The sequence below is a fragment of the Moschus berezovskii genome, chromosome 17 (assembly GCF_049115385.1).
Source record: "Moschus berezovskii isolate FMDL1 chromosome 17, NW_MosBer_1.0, whole genome shotgun sequence".
NCBI classification, from domain to species: domain Eukaryota; kingdom Metazoa; phylum Chordata; class Mammalia; order Artiodactyla; family Moschidae; genus Moschus; species Moschus berezovskii.
In genome coordinates this window covers 26,028,097-26,053,781 of record NC_142476.1, presented here as the reverse complement: position 1 = coordinate 26,053,781, position 25,685 = coordinate 26,028,097, and the positions used below count along the sequence as shown (strand labels likewise).

Genomic DNA, 25,685 nt, shown 5'->3' with positions numbered 1-25,685 from the left:
TCAGCTTTCTTCACAGTCCAACTCTCACATCCATACATGACCACGGGAAAAACCATAGCCTAACTAGACGGACCTTGGTTGGCAAAGTAATGTCTCTGCCTTTCAATATACTATCAAGGTTGGTCATAACTTTCCTTCCAAGGAGTAAGCGTCTTTTAATTTCATGGCTGCAATCAGCATCTGCAGTGATTTTGGAGCCCAAAAAAATAAAGTCTGACACTGTTTCCACTGTTTTTCCATCCATTTCCCATGAAGAGATGGGACCAGATGCCATGATCTTCGTTTTCTGAATGTTGAGCTTCAAGCCAAACTTTTCACTCTCCTCTTTCACTTTCATCAAGAGGCTTTTGAGTTCCTCTTCACTTTCTGCCATAGGGGTAGTGTCATCTGCATATCTGAGGTTATTGATATTTCTCCCGGCAATCTTGATTCCAGCTTGTGCTTCTTCCAGCCCAGCGTTCCTCATGATGTACTCTGCATATAAGTTAAATAAGCAAGGTGACAATATACAGCCTTGACGTACTCCTTTTCCTATTTGGAACCAGTCTGTTGTTCCACGTACAGATCTGACTGTTGCTTCCTGACCTGAATACAGGTTTCTTAAGAGACAGGTCAGGTGGTCTGGTATTCCCATCTCTTTTAGAATGTTCCACAGTTTATTGTGATCCACACAGTCAAAGGCTTTGGCATAACCAATGAAGCAGAAATAGATGGTTTTCTGGAACTCTCTTGCTTTCTATTACTCAGCACTAAAAATATGAGCTTTCAAGCCATGAAAAGACACAGAGGGATCTTAAATGCATATTACTAAGTGAAAGTAGCCAATCTGAAAAGGCTACATACTAAATGATTCCAACTATGTGACATTCTGGAAAAGCCAAAACTATAAAAACAGTAGAAAAATCAGTGGTTGTCAGGGGTTCAGGGGAGAGAGGGATGAATAGGCAGAACATAGAGGAGTTCTAGGGCTTTGAAACTATTCTGTAAGACATTACAGTGGTGGGTGCATGTCTAAACCCATTGAATGCACAACACCAAGAGAAAACCGTAATGTAAACCACGGACTTTGGGTGCAGAATGTTGATAGCGAGGGAGGCTGTGCATATGTCGTGACATGGGGTATAATTCTCTGTACTTTCTGCTCAGATTTGCTTCTAATCTAAACTGTTCTAAAAATAAAGTCTATTAAAAATTCAAGCCACAAACTGAGAGAGAATATTCTTATACATATATCCAATAGACCGATGATAGAAGCAAGGTCTGGTGCTGTAAAGAGCAATATTGCATAGGAACCTGGAATGTTAGGTCCATGAATCAAGGCAAATTGGAAGTGGTCAAACAGGAGATGGCAAGAGTGAACATAGACATTCTAGGAATCAGTGAATTAAAATGGACTGGAACGGGTGAATTTAACTCAGATGACCATTATATCTACTACTGTGGGTAGGAATCCCTTAGAAGAAATGGAGTAGCCATCATGGTCAACAAAAGAGTCTGAAATGCAGTACTTGGATGCAATCTTAAAAACGACAGAATGATTTCTGTTCGTTTCCAAGGCAAACCATTCAATATTACAATAATCCAGGCCTATGCCCCAACCAGTAACGCTGAAGAAGCTGAAGTTGAACGGTTCTATGAAGACCTACAAGACCTTTTAGAACTAACACCCAAAAATGATGTCCTTTTCATTATAGGGGACTGGAATGCAAAAGTAGGAAGTCAAGAAACACCTGGAGTAACAGGCAAATTTGGCCTTGGAGCACGGAATGAAGCAGGGCAAAGGCTAATAGAGTTTTGTCAAGAGAACGCACTGGTCATAGCAACCACCCTCTTCCAACAACACAAGAGAAGACTCTACACATGGACATCACCCGATGGTCAACACCGAAATCAGATTGATTATATTCTTTGCAGCCAAAGATGGAGAAGCTGTATACAGTTAGCAAAAACAAGACCAGGAGCAGAATGTGGCTCAGATCATGAACTCCTTATTGCCAAAGTCAGACTTAAATTGAAGAAAGTAGGGAAAACCACTAGACAATTCAGATATGACCTAAATCAAATCCCTTATGATTATACAGTGGAAGTGAGGAATAGATTTAAGGGACTAGATCTGATAGATAGAGTGACTGATGAACTCTGGATGGAGGTTTGTGGCATTGTACAGGAGACAGGGACCAAGACCATCCCCATGGAAAAGAAATGCAAAAAAGCAAAATGGCTGTCTGAGGAGGCCTTACAAATAGCTGTGAAAAGAAGAGAAGCGAAAAGCAAAGGAGAAAAGGAAAGATATAAGCATCTGAATGTAGAGTTCCAAAGAATAGCAAGGAGAGATAAGAAAGCCTTCCTCAGTGATCAATGCCAAGAAATAGAGGAAAACAACAGAAAAGGAAAAACAAGAGATCTCTTCAAGAAAATTAGAGATTCCAAGGGAACATTTCATGCAAAGATGGGCTCGATAAAGGACAGAAATGGTATGGACCTAACAGAAGCAGAAGATATTAAGAAGAGGTGGCGAGAATACACAGAAGAACTGTACAAAAAAGATCTTCACGACCAAGATAGTCACGATAACGTGATCACTGACCTAGAGCCAGACATCTTGGAATGTGAAGTGAAGTGGGCCTTAGAGAGCATCACTACGAACAAAGCTAGTGGTGGTGATGGAATTCCAGTTGAGCTATTTCAAGTCTTGAAAGATGATGCTGTGAAAGTGCTGCACTCAATATGCCAGCAAATTTGGAAAACTCAGCAGTGGCCACAGGACTGGAAAAGATCAATTTTCATTCCAATCCCAAAGAAAGGGAATACCAAAGAATGCTCAAACTACCGCACAATTGCACTCATCTCACACACTAGTAAAGTCACGCTCAAAGTTCTCCAAGCCAGGCTTCAGCAATATGTGAACCGTGAACTCCCAGATGTTCAAGCAGGTTTTAGAAAAGGCAGAGGCACCAGAGATCAAATTGCCAACATCCGCTGGATCATGGAGAAAGCAAGAGAGTTCCAGAAAAACATCTATTTCTGCTTCATTGACTATGCCAAAGCCTTTGACTGTGTGGATCACAATAAACTGTGGGACATTCTGAAAGAGATGGGAATCCCAGACCACCTGACCTGCCTCTTGAGAAACCTGTATGCAGGTCAGGAAGCAACAGTCAGAACTGGACATGGAACAACAGACTGGTTCCAAATAGGAAAAGGAGTACGTCAAGGCTGTATATTGTCACCCTGCTTATTTAACTTATATGCAGAGTACATCATGAGGAACTCTGGGCTGGAAGAAGCATAAGCTGGAATCAAGATTGCTGGGAGAAATATCAATAATTTCTGATATGCTGATGACACCACCCTTATGGCAGAAAGTGAAGAGGAACTCAAAAGCCTCTTGATGAAAGTGAAAGAGGAGAGTGAAAAGTTTGGCTTGAAGCCCAACATTCAGAAAACAAAGATCATGGCATCAAGTCCTATCACTTCATGGGAAATAGATGGAAAAACAGTGGAAATAGTGTCAGACTTTATTTTTTGGACTCCAAAATCACTGCAGATGCTGATTGCAGCCATGAAATTAAAAGACACTTACTCCTTGGAAGGAAAGTTATGACCAACCTTGATAGTATATTGAAAGGCAGAGACATTACTTTGCCAACCAAGGTCTGTCTAGTCAAGGCTATGGTTTTTCCCGTGGTCATGTATGGATGTGAGAGTTGGACTGTGAAGGAAGCTGATTGCCGAAGAATTGATGCTTTTGAACTGTGGTGTTGGAGAAGACTCTTGAGAGTCCCTTGTACCTCAAGGAGATCCAACCAGTCTATTCTAAGGGAGATCGATCCTGGGTGTTCATTGGAAGGACTGATGCTAAAGCTGAAACTGCAATACTTTGGCCACCTCATGCGACGAGCTGACTCACTGGAAAAGACTCTGATGCTGGGAAAGGTTGGGGGCGGGAGGAGAAGGGGACGACAGAGAATGAGATGGCTGGATGGCGTCACCGACTCAATGGACATGAGATGGCGTGAACTCCGGGAGTTGGTGATGGACAGGGAGGCCTGGCGTGCTGTGATTCATGGGGTCGCGGAGAGTCGGACACAACTGAGCGACTGAACTGAACTGAACCATTATATGTAAAGGCTTCCTACAAACAAAAAATAAAAGGATTTAAAAACCCAATCTAAAATGGGCAAAAGACTTGAACAGACATTTCACAAAAGTAGGCCTACAAGTGTCCGGTAAGCCTGTGAAAGGATACCTAATATAATTAATCATCAAGGAAATATTAATTAAAATTACAATGAAATTCTAAATCACACCCACTAAAATGGCTAAAACTAAAGACTGACAACACCAATTGTTGGCAAGTGTGTGGTAGTAGTGTAACTCTCATACGCTGTATGAGTGTAACTCAAGTGTAACTCACAGGAGTATAAAGTATACAGCTTCTTGGGAAAACTGTTTGGGATCTTATAAAACTGTATACTTACCTAATGACCCAGCAATTCCAACCCTAGTTTATCCATGAGAAGAATATTATCAATTCACAAAAACCTGACCAAGAGTGTTAAGAGCAGCTTTATTCCAAAAACTGAAAGCATATACAAATGTCCATCAACAGGATTATGAAGTTTTGAAAAAGTGTTTATATTTGTATACAGGAATAATTTCAGTAATAAAATGGAAATGAACTACTAACAACAACATGGATAAATCTCTAAAACACTGCACATAGTAAAAGAACATAGTGAAATGAAAGTCGCTTAGTTGTGTCCGACTCTGCAACCCCATGGACTGAATTCTCCAGGCTGGATTACTGGAGTGGGTAGCCATTCTCTTCTCCAGGGGATCCTCCCAACTCAGAGATTGAACCCAAGTGTCCGGATTGCAGGCAGATTCTTTACCAGCTGAATCACCAAGGACTCTCCAAAAGAATACATATTGTACAATTCTTTAGTTTTGGTGGGTGTGACATGTAATTCCATTTGTGTGATTTTAACAGCAGACAAACTAACCCATGGTGATAGAAATGAGAATGCTGCTGCTGCTGCTAAGTCGCTTCAGTCGTGTCTGACTCTGTGCAGCCCACCAGGCCCTTCTGTCCCTGGGATTCTCCAGGCAAGAATATTGGAGTGGGTTGCCATTTCCTTCTCCAATGCATGCATATGCTAAGTCGCTTCAGTCATGTCCAACTCTATGCAACCCTATGGACAGCAGCCCATCAGGCTCCTCTGTCCACAAGATTCTCTAGGCAAGAATACTGGAGTGGGTTGCCATTTCCTTCTCCAAGAAATGAGAATATGATTGCTTATTTGGGAAGGGAAATTGACTGAAGGAGGACATAAGAAACTTTTTAGGGGCAATGAAATTGTCTTATAACTTGATTTGAATATTGGTTAAGCCCCCTCATAGGTCAGATGGTAAAGAATCTATCTGCAATGCAGAGACCTGGGTTCAATCCCTGGGTTGGGAAGATCTCCTGGAGAAGGAAATGGCAACCCACTCCAGGACTCTTGCCTGGAGAATCCTGTGGACAGTGGAGCCTGGTGGGCTACAGTCCATGGGGTCGCAAGAGTTGGACATGTTCAGTTCAATTCAGTCACTCAGTTGTGTCCGACTCTTTGCAACCCCATGGACTGCAGCACGCCAGGCCTCTCTGTCCATCACCAACTCCCAGAGTTTACCCAAACTCATGTCCATTGAGTCGGTGATACCATCCAACCATCTAATCCTCTGTCATCCCCTTCTCCTCCTGCCCTCAATCTTGCCCAGCATCAGAGTCTTTTCCAATAAGTCATCTCTTCACATCAAGTGGCCAAAGTATTGGAGTTTCAGCTTCAACATCAATCCTTCCAATGAACACCCAGGACTGATTTCCTTCAGGATAGACTGGTTGGATCTCCTTGCAGTCCAAGAGACTCTCAAGAGTCTTCTCCAGCACCACAGTTCAAAAACATCAATTCTTCGGCGCTCAGCTTTCTTTATAGACTTAGCAACTCAACCACCACCACCACCACCACCTACATGAGTGGATACATTTGTTAAAACTCATCCAGTTGTACACTTCACGGATATTGCATTTCATTGCCTGTCACTTTTACCTCCTTAAGAAAGAAATGTGACCTTAAGCTTGTTAAGCAAGGCATATCATATACACATCTTTTTCATTTTCTTTCCCCTCGAAGAGTGTTCAGAACACAGTGAGAGCTCAGTACACAGGTGAGGAGAGTTAAATGAAGAAACTGTTTTAAAAGTTTATAGCCATGCAATTAGACATTCAAGTAGCTTCTTCTAGGCATGTGTCTGGTTTCCTACCATAACTCTTTACAGAGAGAGGGACCTTCCTTCTCTGCTTTTCTTCAACTCTCAGTGAGCACTCTAACTTTGAGCAAATTAACTCTCGGTGGTCAATATACATGAATGAGTGCATGTGTGGATGTCTCCACAGTATGATCAATTGTCTTGAGTTTTTCTCCTGTGATAGAAACTAAATTCTAAATTGATTAATTACTTTTAAAACTTTTATCTGATCACCTAAACGAATAGTAAAAATAAACTGAAAACTAAATCACAAGTATTTATGAGAAAAGCACCTTTGCTTAACTAATGATTTTCAAGATAATTTCCCCTCAGACCAGAGCAATGACTACAAAATTATTTTCTATTAAGTATTTTTTTGTTCTAAGACTGTTTCCAAACTCAAACACTTATTATGAGAAATCTTTTCTTTACTAATAATTTCAAAGTTTTGAAAAATAGAAAGATTGTATAACTTTTTAAATATGTTACACTAATGTAGAAAATAATCTTTTTTCCTTAGATACAGATCCTTAAAATGAAATTACTTTCAGTACTAAATGTGACTTGAAAGAATATACTTTTTTTATAACTTCAGTTAAAAAAAGCAGATGTCAAACAATGATGAATTCTAGCTATTGAAATGTGATATCTGAAATTCAAGATGGAAAAAGAGACAATGGGGATCAGTAAATATTCATATTTACATACCAGAGCTGTATTTTTCAAGGATATTTTGCTTTAGATTAAGTAAAAGTTACTCAGAAAATCTTAGATCTTTGAACTATTTTTCAAATATAATTGCATTTCAATGAAAATAACTGCATTTCAAGAGCCAGAAGTTTCAACAACTTCCAGATTAAGAAGTGAAGTCCCAGTTAATTTGAAAAGATGATTGGAGAGCTTTTATTCTATTCTATGACTAGCATAAAAGGAAACTTCTGAATCACCTATAAGTTCTAATTCTTTTCTTTTAAGCTGAGGTCACATTCCTCTCCCCTGTCCGTCATGGGATGGCCTCCTTCATGAAGTACACATCTGGTTTAAATTCCTGCCATATGTGATAAATCAATGCCTAACAGATAATAAATTTGGAAGACTGTATTCCCATAGGGCTTTGGCTTCTATTCTCTTAGCCTTTGCAAGTCTGATGATTTTTCCATTCTTAGCTCATACAGAATGTGCTTTAGTACTAAGAATTTGTCTCCAAATGCAATCAGTGGAAAACTTGAGATGAACCATCATTGCTGCTGCTGTCTTTATGAGCTTTGAAAAACTGAACCCACCCTTTCACAACTTCCTATGCTATAGTCTTTTTTATCCAATAACATTTAGTAATTCAGGATTACTACTAAAGTGTAATGGATATTCACTATTCGGATTATTCATGCATCTATTCTCTTATTTTAATACAAATGTTTTTTTAAAGTATCCCCATTTTTATCAGTTAAAGCAGGACTACCAATTGTGACAGGGCAGTTTAAAATAGTGGTTAAGGGCATGAATTTGCCCATCATATTGCTTAAGATGACTTAGGTAAGTATTAAAATGCTTTAAACTTCTATTTTCTTTTTTTTTTTTCTTTTTTGCCATGCTGTGTTATTTGCAGGATCTTAGTTCCCTGACCAAGGTTTGAACCTAGGCCATGGTGGTGAAAGCCTGGAACCTAAGCCACCAGAGAACTTCCTAAATTTCTATTTTCTAATCCATAAAATGGTAGTGATGATGGTAGGAACTTCCTCACAGAGTTGTTGTAAAGATGAACTGAGATGATGCTTATAAAATGTTTACCACAGTGCATGCATGCTAAATCACCTCAGTTGTGTCAGACTCTTTGTGACCCCATGGACTGTAGCCCCCTAGACTCCTCAATCCGTGGGATTCTCCAGGCAAGAATACTGGAGCGGGTTGCCATACCCTTCTCTAGGGGATCTTCCAGACCCAGGTATCAAGTCCCTGACTCCTGCATTGCAGGCGGATTCTTTACTGCTGAGCCACCTTACTTAGCACAATATCTATTATTATTATATGCTCAGTTGCATCTGACTCTTTGAAGCCCCATGGACTGTGGCCCGCTAGGCTCCTCTTTCCATAGAATTTTCCAGGCAAGAATACTGAAGTGGGTTGCCACTTTCTACTTCAGGAGATCTTCCTGACCTGGGGATCAAACACACATCTCTTGTGTTTCTTGTATTGGCAGGTGGGATTTTTTACCACTAGAGCCACCTGGGAAGCCCTAGTGTGTCTGAGTGTGAAAGTCACTCAGTTGTGTCTGACTCTTTGCGACCCCATGGACTATACAGTCCATGGAATTCTCCAGGCCAGAATACTGTTGTGAGTAGCCTTTTCCTTCTCCAGGGGATCTTCCCAACCCAGGGATCAAACCCGAGTGTCCCGCGTTGCAGGAGAATTCTTTACCAGCTGAGCCACAAGAGAAGCCCTAGCATGGTATCTAACATGTACACATTTTATGAGGTTGTGTATTAGCACAGTTGTGACTTTACCTACATGTCTTCTAATTTCTAGAACTAAAGCTAACATTGCCAAGAGTGGAGCCTTATGAGAGATGCTGTTCCATAGTGTGTAAGTAATGATGACTGTAAGGGAAGAATTTTTTCTGTGGCTTTTATCAGTCTAACCACGTTTGGTATGTGTCCATCTCCCCCGCTAGATGAGTTCTTTGAGGATAGGGTCTATGTCTCATGCCTCTTAGAATTACTGAGTCTGGTTAACTGGAGGCTATTGCTAAGGGAATGTATAAATGAACATGTGTGTATATATACTGCAAACATTCATTTTAAATTTGAGTTATTTAGATGATTTTAAGTAACTAGAAAGAAGAATTTATTTTAACTGAGTCTAGTAGAGCAATAGAGACATTACAGCTACAAAAAAAAGGACAGTTAACAATCACATGTTTTTGTTTACAATGTCAAAGATGAAGTCACAGTTCAGGTGTTTTATATTTGAGATGACCATTAGACATCCAAGTGGAGAGGTTGAAGTGGGGACAGGGGTGGACATAAACTTGGAGAGGTTCCTTAATTTCTGGAAACTTACAGGAATTTATAAGTCTGGAGAAAACTGCGAATTGTCAGTATGGGTACTACTTAGAGTCATGTGACTGAATAGGAGTCACCCAGGGAGGGGATACAAATTAACAGGAAACAAGGTCCTAAGACTAAAGCCTGGGACATTCCAAAACTTAGTTTGGGGTGATGATTAGAAGCCACAAGAAAGACTGATCCGAGAGGGTCAGAACACAGAGAAAATCAATCATCATATGCCCAGGTCTCATTGTCCCTGGCTCTTTTCAACTCACTCTCTGATTCTGCTCATCTATCTCTCATGAGGTTTTTCCAGTTTCAGTGCATTGTCTGGATCCACGTGTCTCAGTTTCCTAACCGCCCCTCTGCTTCTCATGACCCTTACTCCGTGATCCTCTGTTTTGTGTGTGTCTTCAGAGGCCCACTTTCAGCTTGAGGACATGGGGTCAGGGTGTCCCTTTGCAGCCTCAATCTCCTGGAAGCCGTGTTGTACCTTGCCCTTATTCTTCACCCCGCTTGTCATCTTCTCCACTGAAAGACACAGAGATTGCTATTCTTGACGTTCTTGAATTCAGACCGTGTGATTCAACTTTCAGATGGGTGCTTTGCACCCTTTTAAACTTATCCTAAGCCCTGCTTTCCTGGACTTCTTCCTTCTCGAGTACTATTTCTTGCTCCAGTTCTAGGCATTCAGCCACTTTGGAGAAACGACCTGTAATTTCCAGGCAGTCTCTGAGTCCTTCTGTTTCTGCACAACCCCATCCCCATTTTACCCCAACTTCAGTGGCTAGAAGTTTTACTATGACCTCTTGAGTCATCTGAGCCATAGTTGGAGGAAGGCCAAGTCTCCTGAACCTGCCCTAACATACTGCCCAAACTTTTTACTCTAGGGTGATCTTACAGAGTCTGAGGGAGAAGGAAACAGCAACTCACTCCGGTATTCTTGCCTGGAGAATCCTACAAACTGAGGAGATTTGCAGGCTATAGTCCATGGGGTCACAATGAGTCAGATATGATTGAAGTAACTTCAGTTCAGTTCAGTTCAGTCGCTCAGTCGTGTCCAACTCTCCGCGACCCCATGAATCACAGCATGCCAGGCCTCCCTGTCCATCACCAACTCCCGGAGTTCACTCAAACTCATGTCCACAGAGTCGGTGATGCCATCCAGCCATCTCATTCTCTGTCGTCCCCTTCTCCTCCCGCCCCCAACCTTTCCCAGCATCAGAGTCTTTTCCAGTGAGTCAACTCCTCGCATGAGGTGGCCAAAGTATTGCAGTTTCAGCTTTAGCATCAGTCCTTCCAATGAACACCCAGGATCGATCTCCTTTAGAATGGACTGGTTGGATCTCCTTGCAGTACAAGGGACTCTCAAGAGTCTTCTCCAACACCATAGTTCAAAAGCATCAATTCTTCAGCGATCAGCCTTCTTCACAGTCCAACTCTCACATCCATACATGACCACGGGAAAAACCATAGCCTTGACTAGACGGACCTTTGTTGGCAAAGTAATGTCTCTGCTTTTTAATATACTGTCAAGGTTGGTCATAACTTTCCTTCCAAGGAGTAAGCGTCTTTTAATTTCATAGCTGCAGTCACCATCTGCAGTGATTTTGGAGTGCAAAAAAATAAAGTCTGACACTGTTTCCACTGTTTCCCCATCTATTTCCCATGAAGTGATGGGACCAGATGCCATGATCTTCATTTTCTGAATGTTGAGCTTTAAGTCAATTTTTTTCACTCTCCTCTTTCACTTTCATCAAGAGGCTCTTCAGTTCTTCACTTTCAGCCATAAGGGTGGTATCATATGCATATCTGAGGTTATTGATATTTCTCCTGGCAATCTTGATTCCAGCTTGTGCTTCCTCCAGCCCAGTGTTCCTCATGATGTACTCTGCATATAAGTTAAATAAGCAGGATGAAAATATACAACCTTGACGTACTCCTTTCCCTATTTGGAACCAGTCTGTTGTTCCACGTCCAGTTCTAACTGTTGCTTCATGACCTGCATACAGATTTCTCAAGAGGCAGGTCAGGTGGTCTGGTATTCCCATCTCTTTAAGAATTTTCCAGAGTTTGTTGTGGTCCAAGGCTTTGGTATAGTCAATAAAGCAAAAGTAGATGTGTTTCTGGAACTCTCTTGCTTTCTCAATGACCCAACAGATGTTGGCAATTTGATCTGTGGTTCCTCTGTGAATCTAAAAAGCAAAACAAGCTAACAAATATAATAAAATAGAAACAGACTCACAGATAGAGCAAACTAGGGGTTTCCAGAGAGGTGGGTGTGGGGAATGGGCAGAAGAAGTAAAAGAATTAAAAGGTACGAACTAGTAGTTATAAATAAGTCACAGAGATACATTGTACACAACAGGGAATACAGTCAATATTTTATAATATTTATGGTATGCAATCTATAAAAACATCAAAACACCATGTTGTACACCTGAAACGAAAATAATTCTATAAGTTAACGGTTCTTCAATACACCGTTTAAAAAACATAAAACAAAATTTTTTCTACAGACTAAAATCTTTAGAAAATATCTCTTCCTGGATGTAACACATAAAACCTTGGTATTCTTGGTTGACCAGAAGGGCTTTCATATTTACCTGAATTATAACCTACTTCAGTATGTTCTTTGATGCATATGTAAATGGTTTACTTTTGTGGAGTATAAAATGCTAATGATTCAGCAGATGGATACTGCAGAGTTTTCTACATCTTGATTTAGTCTAAAATAAAAAGACATTGTCTGGTTGGGATTTAGCACTTCTTTTAAATTCTTTACCAAAAAACATTTCCAAAGAAATGTGTTAGATAAGAGGGGTCTTTACCCTCCACTATTTCACCCCACAAAAACTATTCTTCTGTGGCTAGTTTTAAGTGGGAAAAATTAAAATGTCCACAAGGGCAGTTTGAACAAGCTGTAACTTGATTTAAATATTTCGCACTTATCATCTGTACTTTTCCCCTTGGGCTCTTTTAGCCTTCTTTTCCAGAGAAATATCCATTTTAGTTCTAAGTTTTGATCTTAATTATCTATTCCTTGTTAGTTTCCAGGATTATTCTTGGTGTTCCTAGATCAATGCCAAGGCACAGTTCTCACCACTTGCGGTAAACATTTTGAAAGGAAAAAAACCTACAAAGTTTGTTTGAATAGAATAAACTTACTTCATATTAGAAAACTAAAGCCAGTAATTATTAAATCACACTCATTTTATATATCAAGTTGGATATCACAATAATACCCTCCATTATTAACTACAAAGAAACAGTCAGCTAGTCAGGCTGCATCAGAATGAAAACTTTTACTCATTCTTTTGAGTTTTCAAACACATGGTAGTTCATTATTTTAATAAAATGCACTAACAGATGTTAGGCAGAATGTGGCCACATCTGGGACATATAAAATACCATTCCAAATCTCCATAGGAGGGAAATAGCAATAGTATTTAGTTCTCCCCCAAAGCTTAACTAGCCCATCTCATTTAATCTGTTTAACTCTAAGCTGAACAGTTAAGAGTAGCACCAATTATTTTGATTGTCTTGGGAATATAAAAAGGAACAATGAACTAAAACACCAAGGGAAGTGTCACAAAAAGAAATGCACTATGCTGAAATACAAATAAAACATCACTAAAGCTTGTGGCTAGAGCTATATTTTTTCAGCTGAAGAGGTAGTAAATCTCGAGTTGCCTGCTTCCTGAAGCCACCTTGAATTACAGGTCTCTTTAGGCCTTCCTACAACATTCCTACTTAATTTCACCCTTTCAAAGAAAGCACAACAAATCTAAAAGATGACAAATAAAGAGGCTGGTAGATGTAGTTTGACAATTATGGTGGTGGTGGTTTAGTCACTAAACTCATGTCCCACTCTTGTGACCCCATGGACTGTAGTCCACCAGGTTCCTGTGTCCAAGGGATTTCTCAGCCAAGAATACTGGAATGCGTTGCCATTTCCTTCTCCAGGGGATCTAACCAACTCAGGGACTGAACAGACGTCTCTTGCATTGACAGGCAAATTCTTTACTTCTAAGCCACCAGGGAATCCCTTGAAAATTATATTATAAATGTGTATGTGTGTGTGTGTGTGCGCTCAGTTGCTCAGTTGTGTCTGAGTCTTTGCGCCCCATGGACTGTTGCCGGGAGAAGGAAATGGCACCCCACTCCAGTACTCTTGCCAGGAGAATCCCAAGGATGGAGGAACCTGGTAGGCTGCAGTCTATGGGGTCTCCAAGAGTTGGACACGACTGAGTGACTTCACTTTCACTTTTCACTCTCATGCACTGGAAAAGGAAATGGCAACCCACCCCAGTATTCTTGCCTGGAGGATCCCAGGGACAGGGGAGCATGGTGGGCTGCCGTCTATGGGGTCGCACAGAGTCGGACAGGACTGAAGCGACTTAGCAGCAGCAGTAGGACTATTGCCTGCCAGGCTCCTCTGTCCAAGGGATTCTTCAGGTAAGAATACTGGAGTGGGTTGCCATGCCCTCTTCCAGAGGATCTTCCTGACCCAGGGATCCAACCAGCATCTTGCATTTCCTGCACTAGCAGGCAGATTCAGGTTTTGTTTTTGTTTTCTTATAGTGATTAAATCCCAATATATTCCAGTGCTTTAACCTACCTTTCAGTTTTGTTTTCTTATGTAACTTTTCTAAGAAAACAAAAACAAAACCTGATGATTTTCTGTCAACAGGTCAGGTTCATATACTATTATTATATAGCATCTATTATATTGTCTCTAGCTTCTTTAAAATGAACCACACTGATGATTAGACACTAAGAATAAACACTGTTGTTGAGAGCACATTGTGGAGGTGTTTGTCTCAGCCTGCTTACCCATTAGAAAGAAGAAGAATGCTGGCGCTGCGCGCGTAGCACAGAGAGGGAAGGCATAGGCGGTATCATGGAGTGTAGCCTGGACTTGGAGTCAGATGCCTGACTTTGAGTCTCAGCTCTGCAGCTTATGAGCTCAATGTTTGGGAGAGTTAGTTAACCACAGAAGCGACATTTTCCTCTTCCATGAAGTAGGAATAATACCTTGGAGAACTGTTCTGAAGAGTCAGTGAAATAATGACTGTAAAAGTGTTTGATAAACTGTGATACATATATATATCACAGCTTATATATATAATCCTCTTTTAAAAAACGTGCAATCAAGCACATATTTAAAAAAAATTTATTTATCTGGATGTGCTAGGTGTTTGTTGTGCCCTGTGGGATCTTTGTTGCATTCAGACTCTAGTTGTGGCACCTAGACTCAGTATCACAGTCCAGGGGCTTAGTTGCTCTGCGGCATGTGGAATCTTAGTTCCCTGACCAGGGATTGAACCCACGTCTCCTGCAATGCAAGGTGTATTCTTAACCACTGGACCACCAGGGAATTCCCTATAGCTTCTTATTAACAAAATGCTGATGGACTGCAATCTTCATCTCAGATAAGCAGGTAACAATTAGATATCTGGAGCACAGCTGAAAAGAAATCCATGGGGTGGATATAGAATGGGCAGGCATGAATTTCCATTTAAGACAAACTGTCTAAGTAGAAAAAGCCTCTAGGGGACTAAACGCAATTCTGATAAAAAATATCTGCTGTTAAGCAGTAAAGTGAGACCTACCAAGATCATATGAACTATTCTACTTCATATACACACTGGGATCAAGATTCCCAGTTGTTCATTCTCTTAATGCCTATTTAGTCAGCATCTGCTATATGCCAAACATCGTGCTAGGTACAGCATCTACTATATGCCAAACATCGTGCTAGTTATACACATTTTTTTCTTATAAACAAGATTTCTGCTCCCAAAGAACTTGTATCCTAGTTATATTAACATCTTTATTTCAAGCATTTGGCAAATATTAGCACATAGTAGATGCTCAACAAAAGTTGACCAAGCTGAACTAATCACATTTTGTAGTATCACCATAATAGAAAACCAGGAAAGGGGTGATTTTTGTGATCAGAGCTGTTTATCCAATTCACCATGTGATTAACAGGGTACTACTTTTGAAGTTTTGAGGGAAAAGAAACTTTCTAACTAGAAGTCATCTAGTCATCCACCTAGAATACTTGTATTATATAGTATTAATTTAGTCTTCCTGGTTAAAATATAATTACTACTTAAACAAGAGGGTAGAGTGTTAATAGGAAATGTTTTAGAGGGTGGACCCTCATGTCAGGTCAAAAAATAGCAAAAAGGGTGTAGGCTGGATATGTCAAATTGATAGACTGACTGGACTTGACATTGATTTAATGTACAATTTAAAAGGGGGGAAGAAAGATGAAAAGTGCATTCTGTTTATATGATAGTTGACTCTTAACAGTACAGTGAGGTTTTTTTTTTGTTTTGTTTTTTTGAAAACATACCTTTCTTGGAGGCATTCAAGAGAGCCAGTGTTATGAAATAAAACATAGAGCTTTTTCATCATGTCTAGAAACGAACTGGTGGGCTCAGGGTGACCGACATTAGTATTGTTCACAGATATCACCACCTCTCCTGAACTCGGTTCGGCCTCAGTTTAAAGACTCAGCCCCTGTGAAGATGAAGGAAGCCACGTAACCAGTTTTGGCCATGACGTTTGCTTCCAACCTAAGGCTGTGAAAAGTTCATAGGGATTCTTCAGTCACTTTCTTCCTCTGTCACAGAGACTCAGTTGCTGTGTTCTGGGTGACCCCTCTGCCAATCTGGTTCCTGGAGTGACTGGAATAGAATAAGCCCGATTCGCAAGAAGCATGAACAAGCAATAAACTTTTGGTGTGCTAAGGCATGAAGATTTGGGAGATGAGATGTCTGCTACTGTGCCATAACATAGTCTTTCCTGATTAATGCAGTCAGGGGACATCCATAACACTCTCAGTACAAGTTTTTGAGGAAGAGATAAAATAGATAATATGAGCTCCATTAATCTGTCAGTAGTGTCTTTAAAATTAAGGATGCTAGCCTGAGGTCTCGCTTCTTAATCACATTTAATCCAGATATCCCATAGCTTTTCCATTTTTCTACTAATTCTCTTGTCAATCTTTTTAAAGTACTATTTTAACTTTTATCCATAAAATTCCTGTCCTCTTTTTTACAGTTTTTTCTCAAAATCATAACCTCACCACATATTATTTTCATATGCATTTTCACTAGAGTAAAACGTTCAGAATTATGAACAGCAATAATGCGATGACACATGAGGTTGTGAACAAAGATTTTAGAAAGTGGACCCTTACAGGAAGGGAGAATCAGGAGCATTCCCGATTTTCTTTTTTTTTGTTCCACATTGGAAAAACAGCTTAACCTTGCAGGGCTTGTAGAGTCTGAGAATTGTCATTTCTTATTTAAAGCCTTAGATAGTAAGTGAAAGTTTTAAGTCCCTGGTTTTGCTCTTGTTTATCTTAATGGATTGTTAGGTAGGGCAAATGATGTGTTGTCTTAAATATTTTAACGCCTGTCTTCTTTCCACCTATCCAAAGCTATCCCTCACAGTCCTGCTCAACTCCGAGCTCCTCAGGAAATCTCCGCTAACACACCAGCTAGAATCGATCCTTTTCTTTCCCAAAATCTTATGTAAATTTATATCATTTGGCATTGCTTGTAGAGAGTTTAGAGTTCAAAAGCTAGAAAGGACCTAAGAATCGTTCAACACAATCCTCTCATTCTGCAAACGAGGAAAGTAAAGTCCAGAACAATTATGTACTTTAGTTAAGTCACACAGTTAAGAGACACATTGGAGGCTATAAACATAGCTTGCCCAATTCTCAGTGCACTCCCTTCCTTTGTGTCCCGAGTGCCTTCAGTTTACTACCCGAAACTGTTGGTTATTTTTCAAGAGAACAGATCATCTCACCAATAGTACACCTTGCGATCAGGAACTCTTTCATTTATTTCAGTTTGTAGCTTAATCTATTCACATTTTATATACTTGGTGGTAGACTAACTGGTTGTGCGTTAGGTAACGATTACACCTATTACCTCTATCACTTATTCTCAAACTCAGGAGATAATACTGGGAGGGGCTGAGGAAGGATTCAAACAGCCGCAAGGTAAGTAAGTAAGCCGCTGAGAACTAGAAGAACGCTTACAGACGTCCAAGAATACACGCTTAGCACTGAAGGTCGTTTTCCCTGGAATTGGGTCTTGCAGGCTCACTCTGCAAGGACGGAAAGTGTGTGTGAGCGTTGCTGTGGGGTGGGGGGAGGCAGAGTGCCGAAGTTCAGGTGAAGTTCCAGAGGTGAAAGCCTGACGGGGACGTCCACCGGGTGGGATGGGTGTAACAACAGGAGGCAGTCAGGGGCGAGAGCAGGAGTCCGAGTGCGAGCCCCAGCAGCGGGCCAGGGAGGCGCAGTGAGGGGCGCGGGCAGGGGCAGGAGAGCTCAAGCGGAGAGAACGCTGAGAGCGAGGTGCCACCGCCGTCCTCCTGGCGTGGTCCGGCGGCCGCGTCGCCCCGCGGAGGCCGCCGGGGGGCGGGGCGGGGGCCTGGGGCGGGGCGGGGCCGGGCCGGGGCGGGGCGTGGGAGGCGGGGGGCGGGGCGTGGGCCGGGGGCGGGGCGGCCAGGGCCGGGGCCGCCGGGGGCGGGGCCGGGGCGGGGCCGGGCGCTCCCGGCAGCGCGCGGCGGCGCCCCCTCCCCTCGCGCCGCGGGCCTCCCCGCGCCGCGCACGTCCCCGTCCCGCGCCTCCGCCCCCTCGCCAGCCCGCCCGCTCCTTCCCGCCCTCCCCGCCGCGCCGGCCGCGCCGGCTTCCCCTCGGTCTCTCATGAATATTGAGCGGCCCCTGTTGTATTTCCCGAGCTCCATTGCGGAAGCCGAGGCTCGCCATATTGTGCGGCGGCGCCGGCGGCTTGTGCCCGAGTCTCGCTCCGGCCGCGGCCCGCGGAGCCCCGGGTTGGGGCAGGAGCCGGTGAGGCGAGGGCCGCGCGGGGCGGCGAGGGGGCGCGGGCGCGGCGGGCTCGGCTGCGCGTCAGCTCGGCGGGGCTGCGGGCCGCTGACGGCCGCGCCGGGGCCGGAGCTGAGGCGGGGCGGGTGCGTGTATCCGCGGGGGTGTGAGGGGAGATGGCGCCGCCGCCCCCGGCCTCTCTCGGGGCGGGGATGGCGGGGGAAGGCGGCTTCTCATTGTTCCCGTGTCTTCGAGGGTCTTGGCGGGGGTGGGAGTCCGGCTTGAGGAGGACCCCCCCGTGGGCGAAGCTCGGGGATTCCTTCCTTCGTGCGAGCCGCCCGCTGCCCACTCCGCGCGGAGGCCGGGGCTGCGCCGCGGCACCCCGTCGGCTCCCCGGGCCGCGGGCGCCCCCAGCCTCTCCGCGCCCCTCTCCGGAGACGAACCGCGTGGAATGCGGGGTTTTCCCCGCTCGGGCTTTCCCCTCGCGGCCGGGGGAGTGTGTGGCGTGTGTGTCCGCGCTGTGAGGGTGGGGTGGGGGCGCTTTGTGTGCCTAGCCCGCTCTCCCCCCGGGGCGCCGGAGTCGGGGTTGGCGTGTCGAGGCGCTCCTTGGCGTCGGGGTTCCCTGTAGGCGGCGGGGAGACCCCTCCTGGTGGAAACATTCCTGGAGTGCCGCCTGCCTGCTCGGGAGTATCTGTTGCTGCGCTTTCAAACCCCCGAGGGTGCCCCGGAGGAGTCATGGGGGGAGGGGGCGTCTGGGTTTGTTCCTGATGGAAGCTTCGCGTTTTGAACCCCGTCGTGCACTCCGAGGGCTTTGGCCCCCGAGTGTCGCCGGGGAGCCCTCGTCCGGGTTGTCAGGATCCTTTCCCTCCTGGTGAAGTCTCCCTGCGCCCAGAGCTACTGTTAGTAAAAAAAATTGATCTAAAACTTTGAGGTTCATTCCGATTATTTTGGGGGGACCCGAAGACCAGTTACAGGCTTATCTCCTTGAAACCTTTTTTGGGTTTCTACTGCCTGCCTCTCCGAAGTTTTAGAGAATGTGTGCCTTTAACGTGGTTAAATGGTTTGAGAATGTCAGGTTCCTCGGAGGTGTGTAAAGATTGGTTTGCGGTGAACAGGATAGGTTTGCATTCGGCCTTTTCGTAATATGCTTTATTTCTTTTAAAAATTAAAACAATTGAGATATGATTTCAGTGTTTTAGACTGAGAATTATGTTGAAAACTATGTGTGATTTGCATTGCATAACCTACTTTTGGTAGTTCCACGATGATCAGCTAGAATACTTAGTGTAATTGGCAGAGAATCTACTTTCCTCACTTGCAAAAGAGTGTAGTTTTTGAATATTTTAATAACTCAGATTGGTAGTAGAACCTGTGTTTTTAAAGTGGTTATTTCATCCTTTGATTTATCAAGAATTTAAATGGAAGCAATATGACTCTTAGTTATTCCCTTTTCCCCCTGAAATTTCTACTTGTCAGAATCAACAGGTATTTTTAAAAAGTCTTGTTTGTACGTTTAACGTAATTTTTAATAAAACAATGGGTGTGTAAGACTTCATTTTCCAAGGCTAGCGCAGCAAATATGGCCCCTTACTTTTTCTAAGGATTGGTGATATTTCTTTCAGGTACCTTTGTGGAATACACATTTGAGGTTAATTATAGTAGGTGTGAGAGTGAAATGGAGAATTTATTAAGGACAACTGCCAGAGTAGGCTAGTGGGCTTGAGTATTAGACAAATATGCTGATGGTTCTCAAATGTGCTGCATAGAAAAATTTTAAATTAGAACCCGGGCTTCCCTGGTGGCTCAGAGGTTAAAGCGTCTGCCTCCAGTGCGGGAGACCCAGGTTCGATCCCTGGGTCGGGAAGATCCCCTGGAGAAGGAAACGGTAACCCACTCCAGTATTCTTGCCTGGAGAATCCCATGGACGGAGAAGCCTGGTAGGCTACGGTCCACGGGGTCGCAAAGAGTCGGATACGATTGAGCGACTTAACGGAACGGAACATAATGTAGACAATGCAAACATTCAGCATACTGAGAATTTTGAGTTTTTCCTCTGCCTTTGTGGAACTCTCAGACTGCTAGTTACCAGGTTTATGAGGAGAGAAATATGGAGCAGGTCAGCAAACATCTTTGGAATTTCATTTGTCTATCACTGACCTTCAGCATGTGGTGTCAGGTCTATCTCTTTAATTTGATTTATTCGTGGTTTGTGTTTATATTATGCAGTCTTTGGAGTAAAGGTGATATATGTCTAATGAATAATATATAACCAGATGTTTCAGTGACAGTTTCATTTCTATACATTAGCTCAGAAGCATAATTCCTTCCAGCGAGAGAAGTGAGCTAACATTAAAAAGCACTTTATTAAAATCATGGCTGTGTTTCTGATATGATTTAAAGCATTCAGAATTTTGTATCCACTCGCTTGTTAAATCTGGGGAAACTAAACAGTGCATCACAGTTTGCAGTTTTTAAAAAAGGGAAAACACTGTAAGATTATATAGACTGTGTACAGATGTGTACAGATTTACACTTGGTTTTTAATTAGTATTTGTTAGACATGTTGTGGAAGACATTGTTGTCACACACTAGTTATTTAATTTCCTAATTTTTTTCATCTCTGAAACCTTATATCAGTGTTATTATAGTAACATATTGAGTGATTATTTGCATTGAAATGAGTAGATCCTGATATAATATGAGTACAGAGGTACAGTAAAATTTACCCTGTCCATTCTCTGTAGGTTGAGATATCCTGTCTGTTCCCCTGTCAGATTTTTCATTTTTTCTACCTAATGTATCAAACAGGTCCTCTGGTGTCCCTTGTTAGGCATAGAGCTTGGTTGATTTTACATAGATATACTGACTGTGGTAACAAAACTTTTGGCAGTTAAGTAGCAACTAGTGCTGTTATGTCCATAGGCAGGAGCTAGGTGATCAGTCCCTGACTTTATAGGTGCTAAGCGAGCAGGTGGCCCACTCTCCGTTTTTATGCTGTGTGGAGGAATTCCAGTGGAACTTTCAAGTTTAAAATGTTTTTCACTTCTCTTTTGGCTTATGGTTATTAGGCAGAGGAGGTGGACTAATATGTCTGGGCCTAGTGCTACTTTTTTTGGATGCTCAGGAGCTATATAGATACATCACTAAGAATTCTGAGAAAGATTCTTATTGCTTGAATTTGCCTTTTCTCTACTACCTGCCATTTTCTTGTAATTTTAAAAATTCAGTTTATTAAGTACAATAATGAAAAATTATTTTTGAAATTAACAGATTAAATTGTCTAGTGAGGACATCTTATTAAATGAAGTAACAAACCATGTAAAAATATCAAAGCATTTTGGTCATTTGTTTTCAACAGTTGTATTGATTTGGGGCTCTCCTGCAGGAGGGATTTATTTCTGTGTCTCTGCTGTAGTGTGGAGTTGTATTTTATGAAGAAGTTTGTTTCTAAAGACAATGTGTAAAATGAAAATCACATATAATAAAAAATTATGCTTGAAATCTTTCAGGATGGGAAGAAGATACCAGTAAGTTCAGTTCAGCTTTAGTTTTGGAACAGATTGCTGTTTCTTTTGTTGAACGCTAGATGAAGTAGTTAGCCTACACTATGGGCCATGTTGAACACAGCAAAAAAAAAAAAAATCCTTAAATTTAAGAATCATATTCAGCACGTCATCATGCTCATACTGGGAGAGGCTTGTGGGAACTGACACCACTGAGGTGTCGCAGATCCGCTGTACTCTCATTTTCTCTAGGATGCATGTGTTCTACTGAGAACGTGGGGGGTGTTCTTGGAATAGCCTGAACTGTTTAAATAGTTCTAATTTCCTTTTTTTGTGTGTGTGTTTCTTTGCATGCTGGATAGTTTAAGTTGCAAAAGTTAAGTGATATTTGTGTTACAACATAACACACAAATTTAAAGGTTTGGCATTATTCTTTCTAAAATATTTTATCTGTAGGAATAATTTCAAAGTTCCTTTACTTTCCCCTTTAATAAAGCAGCAAGATATCTTAGAGTGAAGCAGTTAGAAGAACAGGGTATTAGTGTCCAATAGACAAAATAGAAAGTTCAATAGGAGTTTGAACAGAAGGCATTTAATACAGGGAGATGGTTGGATGAATGTAAGAGCAGAAAGAGAACATTATAGTAATCAGTCAAAGAGCTCAGAAAAGAGGTTCTATTGGCCTAGTTCTGAATTTTTGAGGTCAGCCTTGTTGAGCTGCTGATTTAGGCTAGTTCTGGGGAATACCGAAGGAAGCTGGAGACTGGAACCAAGTGTTGCTGCCAGTGACTAGAAGGAGGTCCCCTCAGCCCTTTTACTGTTTTCTTACCTCCATTGGCAAAGCCTAACACGGACCTCCCCTGGCAGAAGAGTTGGTGAAATACAGTTGCACAGTCTCAGCCCAGCACCACAAAGCAGTCTAGAGTGGTAATTTTGGAGTTGAGAGACAAGGAGTAAATGACCTGCACAAGTAATATAGATTAAAATAATTTAGATAGGGAATCCTGTCCTTAGCTTGCCTATTTAAAAAACACTTACTGATTATCTTCTGTGTGCCAGATTCTCTGCTAGGGATTAGGAATATAAAAGTGAATTGAATAAGGTCTCTGTCCTTGAGTTTACAATCTAAGCGGAGATGACAAACTACTGTACAGTGTTAAATACAATAATGCATAAATGATGTGCTTTGGAAATCCAAAGGACAAGCAACCTACTTGCCTCTTTTCTCAGCTAAACCTAATGACCACTATTTTTGTTTGGTGTCTTGATCAAACACAAGTTCATCCTGTTTGATGTCCTGTGAAAGCCATTTCTCTGAGACGCCTCAATTTTATCATGCAGTTGTTGTCTTTAGTTAAGTATTTCTCTTTGCTTAATTTTTTAGATTATAAAGACCATCATTTTCTCTGCAATTTTAGCCTAGCTTAGTACTTCATACCTAGAAGATGTTTGAGAAATAGTTATTTTTGCAGTGGATAATGGGGATTAAAGTATTGTTCATTACCTTTGTAGACATTGTTTCCTCCTTCCAAGGTCATGAGCAAATAGTTTGGCTAGAGTGTTATGATTTTATGGATGTGAGAATTGAAAGCTTAAAATAATTGGTTCATATAAGCTGTATACTACCAGTAACTGAACTAGAAACAGGACTTTGGATTTTTGATGTGTTATATTCCAGAGTCAGCCATTTTGGTAGGGATTTCGTTTGATGGCTGCTAAATAAAATCCTCTTCTACTTCTCTTACTATTTTATAGCCTAATATATGTTCTAAAATTTCCATTATTTCGGGATGGAGGAAGGAAGAAAAGACAAGCTCCTCATTTTATTTCCTAAAAATAAAAGCATCATGCAGTTTCTTTTTACGTTATTCTTTTTAGTTGTCACTGTTTTCTTTTTATCTACTCCCTGTGTTGATTATGCTGCCTCTGTTAGCTGTTGTAAAATGTGCAGATCTGCATATTTCATTTTGACTTGTTTTTAGAAGTATTCTACTTGTTTCCCCCACCATAGACAGACTATGTTGATTTAACTTAAAACCAACTGATTTTTCACTTATAAAAAGATGTATGCTTCTATGCCAGTAATTGCTTTAAACCCTCACTATTTATACTATTTACTATATAGAGTCTAATTCAGCCTGGGACGGTTGTCTTGGAAGCCAGCCAAATGTTTTATGGAAGGCTTTCCTGTATTACAGAGGGGTAGTGTTGTGCATGGAAGAAGGCGCTTCAGAATTGAAGGCTGGAGACTTGGTTTCTAGGCCTGGTTCCACTACTAGCAAGCTTCTTGGCCTGTATATTTTCTTTTCTATAAAAATAATAATAAAAAAAGTTGCATCCCCATTGAACTTGGAGGTTATTTGTAAAGATATAAGAGGTAATATAGATAAAAAGGGGTAAACAGCAAAGAGTGTTGTAAATATGAGGATGTATGTTAAGAAAGAGACAGAGATTGATCTATGGCATGGATCTTGAAAGAGAAAGAGAGTGATTGATCTGTGACATGAATCTTGGGAATAGTTGTGTGTCTACTTTCAAGTTTTTGAGTCTCCATATTTAAAAGAAGGTTGTTAGAGTGAAAATATGGGGTGTAGGAGGAATTGTGGATATCCTGTAACCCTGCTTTCCCCAAGGCTGGTCGATTATGTAGTATTCTCAATCTCCTCAAGTAACTGTCTGTTAAGATCGATGTGCTTCATTAATTTCTTTTCACCAGGACTATCTTATGAGACGATACCCAAAATTTATATACCTAGGACCGAAACTACCACTTCACAGATTGTTTAAATGATGGACCTGAGGGAGTAGAAGAAATAGATGCTATTACTATTTTTACTGGAAACTACCTATTTTTGTTTTATTTATGCTATTTTATAATATCACTTAGAGAAAAATCTCTGTACTTTAAAAAATACATTTAGCAGGATTAGAAATTATATCTGTTGTTTAGTTTTAATGAACTTACCCTCTTATCCTTGATCTTAAAAGTTATAATTGACATATTTGTGAAGAAAACATGCCTTGTTGAATTAGTGGAAAGATTTTTTTTATAGCTTTTTTATTTTTTGTGAGGTACTGTCCTCTAGGAATATTTCCTCTTCCAAATTGTAAAGTAATGGTAACATGTTGAAGACTCTAGGTTATTGATAGTTCGGTGTTGTCTAAAATATTAAGACTAAATTTCTGTTACTAATGCTGTAATCGATTTCGTTTGTCTTCAGATGTGGGTCTTATTTACTAATTTGAGTTAACTAGTCATAATTTATCATAGTTTTTAAAAAAAGTGAAGTCACTCAGTCATGTCTGACTTTTTGCGATCCCATGGACTGTAGCCCACCAGGCCCCTCTGTGCATGGAATTTTTCAGGCAAGAGTACTGGAGTGGGTGCCATTTCCTTCTTCAGGTGATCTTCCTAACCCAGGGATTGAACCTGGGTCTCCTGCATTGCAGGCAGACGCTTTACCATCTGAGCCACCATGGAAACCATAGTTTAGTCTCCTGAAATATTGTTTCCCCAGAAGTCTCTATAACTTTTGAAAAACTAATGTTACAGTTTTGTATAATTTAAGTAACATGATTATTAATGTCAATTAATTTTATTCTGAAACCTTTAAAGTTTCACAGAGTACATAAGCTGTCATTCACTTAGATGGATTGTTTTTAGTTTTAATTCCTATGTGCAATATGTTGCTCAGTCTTTTTAAAAGTAATTAAGAGCTAAGAATGGGGAAAAAAATCGATGTTATTAAGTTGTCTTTTTAACCAATATGATAATTTTCAGTTGTTAATTTATTAAAAATTTTTTTTAATATTGAAAAATTTAAGAACTGGAAAAATCATGCTTTCAGTATTCAATTTTAATTGCTGTCAAATTTTGATGTATTTCCCTTTGGAAATAAATTTTAGCTTTGGGCTTTTTCGCTTTTCTTCTTTTCACAGCTGTTTGTAAGGCCTCAGACAACCATTTTGCTTTTTTGCATTTCTTTTCCA

At 41.3% G+C, this 25,685-nt stretch overlaps 1 protein-coding gene and 1 pseudogene across 1 annotated transcript in view; one reads left to right on the top strand and one right to left on the bottom strand.

Annotated features, from left to right (window-relative positions):
* Positions 1-18,074, bottom strand: part of LOC129550940 (small ribosomal subunit protein eS4, X isoform-like) — a 62,914-nt pseudogene extending 44,840 nt beyond the window's left edge.
* The window catches only part of RNF2 (ring finger protein 2), a 46,456-nt gene continuing 38,750 nt past the window's right edge, over positions 17,980-25,685 (top strand). The window contains exon 1 of the mRNA XM_055419106.2: positions 17,980-18,216. The gene's annotated coding sequence lies outside the window, so the exon portion shown is untranslated. The remainder of the gene's footprint in view (positions 18,217-25,685) is intronic.